At 33.0% G+C, this 10,429-nt stretch overlaps 1 non-coding gene across 1 annotated transcript; it reads right to left on the bottom strand.

Moving 5' to 3' along the window:
• Positions 1-9,913: 9,913 nt before the first annotated feature.
• LOC145587119 (small nucleolar RNA R71) lies at positions 9,914-10,020 on the bottom strand. The gene has a single exon (XR_014101151.1). It is a non-coding gene; the product is annotated as a small nucleolar RNA R71 (small nucleolar RNA).
• Positions 10,021-10,429: the final 409 nt, after the last annotated feature.

Genomic DNA, 10,429 nt, shown 5'->3' with positions numbered 1-10,429 from the left:
GGAGTTTAACTTATTATTTTTATGTTTATTATTGTATTTAGTTTGGCTTATACTTTGGGTCAAATCATCAGTTTGAATTTGAAATAATATTGTTCTTGTTCTTGTTTGAGCTATTTGTATTTAGATAATTACACAAAACTATGTATGTTACTCCCTATGGTCTGAAGAATCTCCACAATTGTACTATTGATATACAATGTATATATGCATTTTTTTAAAAAAATAATTTTCTATAAGTAGTTGTTACAAGACTTACACTATGTTAGGATAGAGAGAAGAGAAAAAATGAAGGGAAGTAAGGAATAAAAGAGAAATAAAAATATGCATTATCCTTTGTTTGGATACTTAATGCAAGAAGAGAATTGGAAGGATCCATTTTCATTCCCCCTTTAATAAAGTAAACCAAATCCCTCCATTGTTGGAGAGGTTTGGAAGGAGAATGGATCTTCACCTTCTCCTTCCCCTTACCTCCCAATCAATTCCATGTTTTCTTCCCTTCCCCTCCCTTTTTGTTCACTATTGTTAACCAAACATAGTGTTATTGATTTGGGGAGGGAAAGATTGCATTACATTGAAATTATTTTGTTCTCTTTAATTTAAAACTTGCGTAGACCTGGTTCACTTTAATATTATTGTGGACCTGAGGTCCATACGCGCGCAATTAACGTTATACAGGACATATTGACCCTAAATTTTAATATAGTGACCTACATTAAAATTTTTGTGACCTTTAATATTATTATGAACTTAAAATACATGTGTCAGGCAACTTTGGAATGCACGGATTTTTAGGAGAGTAAAATAATATTGTGAGTTGGTGAATAAATTATTATAGTAAAAGTAAGATGGCACCATGAAAGAGAAAGTATGTGAGAGATGATAAATATTTATATTATTTAAGTGGGGACCATGAAAGAGAGAGTAATGATATAATAATTTGATTGAGGTTTAAATTAAGGGAGAAATGATAAAATATAGTATAAATATACCAAGAGAAGGCTTTGCGTAACACCATTTCACGTGACTCCGGATTATAATGCACCCCCACCCATTTCATCGTTGTCTCCGCCGATCTCCGTCGTCTCGGCCACCACCACCACCTTTGCCCCCGTCATTTCATGCCCTTTTCCGTCATCGACAAAACCCAGCAACCCGAATTCAAACCCGAACAACCCATTAATGAAAGACCCGAATTCTTACCTCTAAGGTTCAGTTCTTTGAGGGAAAGAACCAAGGATATTCTCAGTGTTGTTGCGTTGCTTCTCTTTGCTGCTGCTTGTGGTGCTCTTACTGCTGGAACCATGTACTTGATTTGGTCCTTGTTCAATTACCGACATGGATCTTACTTGATGGGTAATCAGACATTTCTTTGTTTCGTGGGTAATCAGATATTCTCAGTGATTAGTAAAAAAATTAAGTATTTTTAGTATTTTTTTTAATCAGAAATAAGATTTTGTTAGTCAGGTTTAAGTTAATTTTCGTCAGGAATTAGATATTTTTAGTCAGGAATAAAATCATTCTAATCAGTAATAAGTTAGTTTTCATCAGAAATTAGATATTTTTAGTCGGGAATAAAATCATTCTAGTCAGGAATAAGTTAATTTTCATCAGAAATTAGATATTTTTAATCAGGAATAAAATCATTCTAGTCAGGAATAAGTTAATTTTCATCAGGAATTAGATATTTTTCTGTTTTATGATCGGACTCACGTGATTCCGTTCTACCCAATACTTTTACAATATACCAAATATAGATTTGATGCATTTAAAAAAAAAAAAAAAAAAAAAAAAAAAAAAAAAAAAAAAAAAACCACTAAAGGAAAGTGATGGAAATAAAAAAAAAATAAAAAAAACGGAGGGAGTATATAGTGACCCTTAATCAGGGCCGTAGCATGGCCAGGGCAGGTGGGGCGACCGCCCTGGGCCCCCGAACCAAAAGCCCAACTTCTGTTTAAGAAAAGGCCCCAAAATAATTATGTATAAAAAAAATAAAAAAAAAGAAAAAAAAGAAAAACTAAGGAAGTAGCGTGAGTTTCAGAAATTCAATCTCCATATTTTTCGCTGTTCAACCTTCTTCCTCCCTAATTTTTCTCCCAAAATATTCACTTTCCTAAGTGAATTTGATTTACCCAAAAAAAAAAAAAACTGCCATAAATTTAATTTTATCCCCTTTTTTTTGGTAAATTTATTTTTCAATATGTATCTCAATCCAATTTTCGGTCAGATTAATCCCTTCTTCTACATAATTATGATAAACGGTAATTTTATCCTTCAATTTTCAAAGGAAATTTATCTATTTATATATAATTCTCTTTGTAAACTCTACTTTATTCATCTAAATCTTTTCTTTCTATTAAGTTTTCATCTGTACAATTGGGGAAAAAATATTAAGTCATTGATTGGTGTTGTCTACTTGTCTGGTTGAATTGGTTGTTTAATTCAATTAATTGTGCTAATTGGCTAATTGCTTCGACTCGTTTGACGAGAGCTACGGCCTACAAGTTCATCATTCAATGCTACGGAGTACTGGAGTAGTTTGCTAAGGTAATTTCTTATCTAACTTTTTAATTTTGTACTTTTTCATTCTTAAATCATAATGTAATTATGTAATTTTATTTTTATTTGGTTAATTTTACTAATTTTTTTTGTTTCAATTGTTTTGTATTTTTCAGATTTGATTACTTGAAATGACATTTGTTTGGAGTGCAAATTGAGCGTACTAAGCCTTTTGTTCAATTGCTTCAATAATCAGGTGTTTTTGTTCTATTCTATACTTATTAATTTATTATTGGTTTTGTTTGAAAGAATGTTGCCTAGAAAATATTTATCTGGTAATGATAAGAGGAAAAAAAGAAAATGGACAGAAGAGTTAAGAGAATCTCTTAAGGGTTCCATTGACAAATTTTTTACTAAAGTAGTACAAGTAGAAGAGTCTTCTAATGAATTGGGTGAAGATGAAAATCATGAACAATTCAATGAGAATATAAATAATGAAAATATTGATAATGAGGCAAACGAGCCTAATGAGGATGTTGATGCAGATGATCTTTTTTCTGAATTGAAAGTGTTACAAATGACTTTGCCAAATAATTTGATGTCAGCATTTGAAATCCTTGAGTTTGTCAAAGCTGCAGATTGTTATCCAAATGTTTCTATTGCCTATCGAATCCTTTTAACTATGCCGGTGACAGTTGCATCTGCTGAAAGAAGTTTTTCAAAGTTAAAGTTACTAAAAACCTACTTGAGATCTTCAATGTCACAAGAAAGGTTGAATGGTTTAGCTACTTTATGTATTGAAAAAAATATGTTAGAACATATCAATGTAGAAACTATTATTAGTGACTTTGCTTCTAGAAAGGCTCGTAGAAATATTTTCATATGAACGCTTAGGCTTTGATTTCAATGTTTTATCTATAGGAAATTTGATGTTATTAAAGATTATTATGCGTAATAAAATATGTATTTTTTTGCCCACCCAAATTTATTTTATTTTAAAATTCTATATGTGAATTAGGTCCCCAATTTTTGTCTTCGCCCCGAGCCACCGAAATTTCTGAAACGGCCCTGCCCTTAATTCAATATAGTTACTTTATTATTCATGTTGATCATGTATTTTAAAACTTTTTTTCTAAAAAGAAATTAACATCTTATGACCTTAATAACACAATAACTTTTATTTTAACTTATTGACATTTTTTATTAATTAATAAAACGAACATATATAGTCCCTCGGTCCCTCTAATATTAGCGGTCTACAATAAAGTAATGTGAATCAGATCTATTTAAGAGTTTAATTGTTTGGAATAATACTTTACTTGAATGTGTATCTATAGTACTATATAAAGAGAAAGGAGTTCTTGGTTAATAAATTTTTCTTTTCCTAAAATACCCTTCTACATTGTAAAAATTACACTTTTTTTATCCCACAATTAAAAATTAACTACCCACATAAATAAACTATTATTTTTTACAAAATTATTCTTTCATAACTACCCATAATAAAATAAAAGATATTAAATCATCTATTTATCATTAAAAAAATTAAAATAATAACTACCCACAAATTCAGTAAAGTTTAAATTTGTTAATTGCCGTTCAAAAAAAAAAAATTGTTAACTGTACATATTTTTTTTTCTAAAAAAAAAAAACAAGAAAATTAATACCCACAATGTACATACCATGTTCTATGTACTCTGTTAAAAACATTATAACCAATGTACACCTACCATTTTAAAAATAATAATAATACCCAAAATGTACCACATTCTTCTCTATTAAAAATAAATAAATAAATAAATAACAATAAATCTATCAAAATTAATGTACAATGTATCTATCTATATATTAAGAGTAGGTGTTTACTCCAATTTTCAATTAAATTTTTTTTTGCAAAAAATTCAACCACCATATTTTAAAGGTTAAAGGTACAAGATGTCTACTCCTATGCTCTATTTTATGTATTTACATCACTATATGCTGGAAGTGGAATGTGAGAGCTCGCCTTATCCTACAAAATTTCTGTAATTTAATATCGATCCATACATGTTGTAATTTGCTTCAAAAGTATTGAAAAAAATTTAATAAGTATTTTATTCTACTTATTTTCTTCCTTTTCTACTTACTAACTTATGGGTTAGTAATTTAAAATTTTATGTAAATATGATTTTTGAAAAAAAATATACTTATGATATTATGAGTAAGATAATAAAATTCTTATATAGTACACGCATAGCGTGTGCTCTTAGCTTGTATATGTAATGGTAAAGTAGGAAGAAAAATATAGTAAATTAAATATTGGATATTTTTATAAATAGTCATCACTCAAAAATCCTTTGTAGAAGTAATTACTCCTTTTTTCTAATATTTTAAATTATCGGCCCTTATAATAAAATTAAAATTAGATATCACCCCTCATTGTTTGATGAGTCCGACCTCTTTTTTGACTTTAGGGCCCACATAACGATTAGTTTTCATGAAATTTTATGTTATTTATTTATTATTCTTTTGACCTTAACCATGATGAATTATTAAAGCTTTCAATTGACATCAAAAAGCATTTTATATATATTTTTAAAAAATTTATTAATGTTGGCTTATTATGCATGGATAAAAGGGAGGGAGTAAGGGTACACTATGTATACAAAAGCATATTGTATACTAGTCTTCCAATGGTGGAAAGGAAATCTACTTTTTGTGTGGGTTATGCTTATTTTCATTTGAATTTCAAAACATATTTTTTAAATTTTAAAGTTTGAATTTCAAATTTAACTATAACTCTTCAACTACTATATTTAATTAATATATAATCCCAAAAAAATTATCTCTGATTTTTTTCCCCTCATTTTTTTTATCTCTCCAATTTTTTTTTCTCTATCTAATTTTTTTCTCTCCATAGCAATAACATATGAAGAACATTCAAGAAATCTGAAATTTCTTCCTTAAAACATAAAATCTGGAAATTTTTGTGTTGTCATGGATACCTTATCCTCGGTGCGATTGTCAAGGATTTCTTTCGCGGTGTTTTTTTTTTACTTCGTCTTGTATACCAGCCATTTTTCCCAGTGGGTTAGAATTATTAAGATGAAATTTATTGTAAATAGTTTTGAAGAATAAAATTATTTGAAAACAAATTTGGTTTGAACATTAATGTTGTAAAATTTGTAGTTGAAAATTGATTTAATGTCGATGCCGGAATTGAAATTGGACATAGAATTATGTCGGAATTGTAATGGATATGAAAGTTCCGCCGGAATTGTAATTGTAGACACTAAAGTTTGGCCGGAATTGTCATGGACACATGTTAATAAATAAATTTCTTTTCATGTAATCAATGTGTTGATACCCCTTAGTCCAATAGTTTAGAATACAAGTTTCGTGTGTAAATGTCTACAGGTTACCTGAGTTCGAACTTTTTTTTTTTTTGGCTTGGTTACTTTTCAATTTTATGAAATCATATTTTATTTTAAAATATCAAAATAACAAAAACATACTTTTTTTTTTATTTCTCTGAAGGGAACAAAGATATACTTTTAGATGTGTAACTCTTTTATATTTAATAAAGAAGTACCTATAACTAATCTTTAATAACTATTTTTTTTCTCAAAAAAAAAAAAAGTATTTCCAATGGTCTAATATACAAACCCCTTGAGTGATGATAAATAGTCATCTTGTGTTCGAATCTTGTGGAGGTACAAAAGAAACACGTTTTGCTTTTTTATTTTTTATTTTTTTTATAAATTTTCATTTTAAGTATCATTTTTGTATTAAAAAAATCATAACTAATTGTTATCAATTTTACAGGAATCATATTTGTATATATAAAGTCAAAACATACACCATATTTCAAAGTAAAAAAAAATCAAATAACTCCTTTTATTTTAAATGTTTTGCATGTAAATTATTTGTATAATGTGTCCAATGATGTGTTCATTTTATATATATATTTATCCCCGTCCCTTGGTCGTAATTAGTAGTGTTTTTGGCTCCTACGAGCCACTTTTATTACTAATTTGTGTTTTCCAGTGCTTTGGTAGTTTTGCTTGAGTTTTGTAGGAATTTGCGTACTTGGAGCATTTTCCCGGGTTTTTCGAGGAGCATCTACAAGTATTGGAAGACCGCAACCACGTTCGATAGCCCAAGACCGATCGGAGGTATCAATCGGTGACTAAGGGCTCAGTTCGGAGGCCCAAAGGATGAGATTCGAGGCCCAAAAGCCTCGCCCAAACCACAATAGGGGCGCCCGAAGGCGCGCCCGGCCGGGCGGGGCGGAGCAACACCTTGAAGAGTCCCGCGCCCGGAGCACGCGCCCGGCCGGGCGCGAGAAGACATCTGAGGCGAAGGAGGCGGGCCCGGTCGGGCGAGTCACTGCCCGACCGGGCGCGTGTTGGTTTTAGGGAGTTTAGTTTTCCGTTTTTCTTTTGTTTAGCGGAGATTTTTCTTGTTTAGTATTAATGTGTTATTGTTAGGCAAGATTAGATACTTCTTCATTATTCTCTTACTCTAGTTTTTATTCTCCTTCTCTCTACTTAGACTTTCTCTCTCTAGACTTTTATTCTCTCTTGTTCCTTAACTCAATTGTAATTTCGCCGTCTTGGTACGATTTCTCTCTTAATTAATCTAAGTATTTTCTTCATTCAATTTCTTCATGTCTTGTTTAATTATTATGTTTTGCTTAGTTTTAATTATGTCTGAGTAGTTTTTCCTTCTAGGGTTTATGGGGATCTAATAAATAATATGAAAGGGTAATTTTATGATTGTTGATCATTAATGCTTAATTGATTTCCTATTGATTGTTTAAATGCTATGCAATTAGATTTGGCCAGGTTTAATTGTATGAGTTTAGCAATATTGATTCGAGATTCGAGAGATGAGAATTGATGTTTAGGCTTAGTTTCAATAGGCGGATTAATTTATAAATGGTTAGGTCGAGATTCGAGAGATGAGATTTAATACCGGTAAATTAATTCTGTGATTGTAATACGTAGCGAAAGCCCTTTATGATCTGATTAATTAATGCATTGATGATTGATTATTGTGTTTTAACCTGGAATATTGTTTATTAGTGAACCTATGCCCTAGGCTTTATTATTATTCATTTCTTCCTTAATTATTCTCTTTACTCATAATCTTCGTAGTATAGTTTATAATCACAACAAATATTGGTTACTTTAATAATTTAGACTATATTAATTAATTAGGAGTAGAAAGACTAGTTTCCCTGTGGATTCGACCTTACTTCCCTATCTGCATAAGCTAGTGGACTTAGGTAATTATTTTTGATTAGGTGATACGACTTTAGCCTGTCAAAATTTGGCGCCGTTGCCGGGGAAACGGTTTTATTTTTATTTCTAATTGTTTTTTGTAGTCTAGATTATTTTTCTTTTGCCTCAAAGGACATTAGTTCTTTGAGGTAGGTCTAATATCTGTCTTTTTAGTTCTTTGTTTATGCCCAGGTGTTCCAGATCAGGTTACATTCCATTCGACCCTGAGATCGAACGCTCGTTTCATAGACAGAAGAATTTTTATAGGCAGATCCTGGCAGGTTCTGGGAGTAATAATATTCCTGGAGATCCATTACCTACTTCTAGTGATTCGGAGCACTCTTCTGATTCAGAACTAGAGATGGGTACACCACCACCACCTCCACCTCGCAAGCTTAGCGATTATTCGCAACCATCCCTGACGGATTTTGCACATCTTTCTCCTACACCCGATCTCGAGGGAGTCTAGTTCGAGATCAAGCCCCAGTTCATAACGATGATAGAAAGAAAGCAATTCAGTGGAGCTAAGGGTGAAGATCCTAATCTTCACATTGCAGATTTCTGTCAATACTGCAATACTATTAGGCAGAATGGGGTAACTAGAGCTGTCAATTCGGGTAAATGGGTCGGGTTTGAGTCGGGTTTGTGTGGGTCGGGTCATCTCGGGTCGGGTCAATATGGGTTAATGTCAAGACCTATGTGGGTCGGGTTTGGGTTGGGTCATGCTTGAGTCGGGTCACGTCGGGTCATACATCTTTTCGGGTTCGGGTCGGGTTTAGGTCGGGTTACATTCGGGTCGGGTGAAAAACAAGTCGGGTTAAATTCGGGTTTTTACGGGTTTAAATGAGTTAGGGTCATGTTCGGGTTCGAGTCGGGTTCGGTTCAAGTCAATTATTTTCGGGTTATAATCAGGTCGGGTCATTATTGGGTTTTAGTCGGGGTCGGTTCAAGTCAATAATTTGCGGGTCATAATCAAGTCGGGTCATTCTCGGGTTCGGGTCGGGTTCGGTTCAAGTCAAAAACTTGCGGGTTATAATCGAGTCATTTCCAAGTCGGGTCACTCTTGGGTTCAAGTCGGGTTTAGTTAATAATTTGCGGGTTACAATCAAGTTGGGTCATTTAAACTTATCTGGTCATTCTCGAGTTCAAATTGGCAAGTCAATAATTTGCAGGTTATAATCACGTCGGGTCATTTCCAAGTCGGTCTCGGGTGTGGTTCAAGTCAAAAATTTGAATTCCCTTAAAAAAAATAATAATAAAAAAAAAAGATAAGTCAAGTAAGATGAGAAAGACTTGATATTGTCTGGGTCCCGTGTATTTTTTATTTTTTTGTTTAATTTTTTTTTTTTTTTTTTTTCTGCTATCCAGTTCAGTTTTTCTTTGATGAGGATTATGTAAGAGATAAGTCAAGTAAGATGAGAAAGGCCACTTTTGTTTTATAATTGGAATCCATGTTAATAAATTGAAAAAAAGCCTGAAACTCAATAGTCAATACGGAGTACTCTTTTTATCCTAAAAATTCCTAAATCCTAAAATTCGGGTTAGTAATAGGTCGAGTTTAAATTCGGGTCGGGTCAATAACAAGTCGGGTTGAATTTGGGTCGGGTCAATAACAAGTCGGGTTTATTTCGGGTCGGGTTTAAAATCGAGTCGGGTTAGGAACGGGTCGGGTTGAACTCGGGTCGGGTTAGTAACAGGTCGGGTTGAATTCGGGTTTTGACGGGTTAAATCGGGTTTGGGTCATTCTCGGGTTCGAGTCGGGTTCGGTTCAGGTCAATAATTTACGGGTCACATTCGGGTCGGGTCCTCTCTAGGTCGGTTCATGGTCGGGTTCGGGTCTCAAATACTCGGGTCAACTCGGGTCTAGGGTTGGTTTCAGGTCGGGTTAGGTCGAGTTTGGGTCACCATTTTTTTCGGGTTCAGACGGGTTAGGGTTAGGGTCGGGTTAGGGTCGGTATTTCGGGTCGGGTCAGCTTTTGACAGCTCTAGGGGTAACGCAGGACCAAATCAGGGAGATTCTCTTTCCCTTTTCTTTATGTGGAAAAGCTAAATTATGGTTTAATGGTTTGAATAGAGTTGCACTTGGTATTACTAACTGGGAGACTCTTGCTTTAAATTTTTATAATAAATATTACCCTGTAGAGAAAACAGCTTTATTGAGAAGTGCCATTCAGAATTTTGCCCAGGAGACAGATGAAGCATTATATGAAGCTTGGGAAAGATTCAAGGATCTGCAGAGGGAGTGTCCCCACCACAATTTGGCAAAGTGGCAGTTGATTCAAGCTTTTTACAATGGTTTAGGAAATGCATCTAGGACAATTTTAGATTCCGCAGCTAGCGGTAGATTTATGAATTTAAATGTTGATGATGCAGGTCAGGTTATTGAAGATATGGCAATCCATAATTCCCAATATGGGAATGCTAGAGGCTATGCTAACAAGGGCAAGCATCATGTTGATTCAGTAACTCTATTGCAAGCCCAACTTACTTCTATTTGCCAGAAACTAGATAACCTTACTACTAACAATCCTAATTCTGTTGCTAATGTTTCTGCTGTTTCTAATAATGCTAATGATGCTTTCTGTGAAAATTGTGGAAGTGTAGGTCATTATGAACAAGTTTGCAGGAGTTTAATGGAGCAAGTTAATGCTTTTCAAACCTACAAGCAA

Source organism: Chenopodium album, chromosome 16, assembly GCF_948465745.1.
Source record: "Chenopodium album chromosome 16, dcCheAlbu1.1, whole genome shotgun sequence".
Lineage (NCBI taxonomy): Eukaryota > Viridiplantae > Streptophyta > Magnoliopsida > Caryophyllales > Amaranthaceae > Chenopodium > Chenopodium album.
Note: the sequence above shows the minus strand (reverse complement) of the source record. Positions and strands in the feature narration are given on the sequence as shown.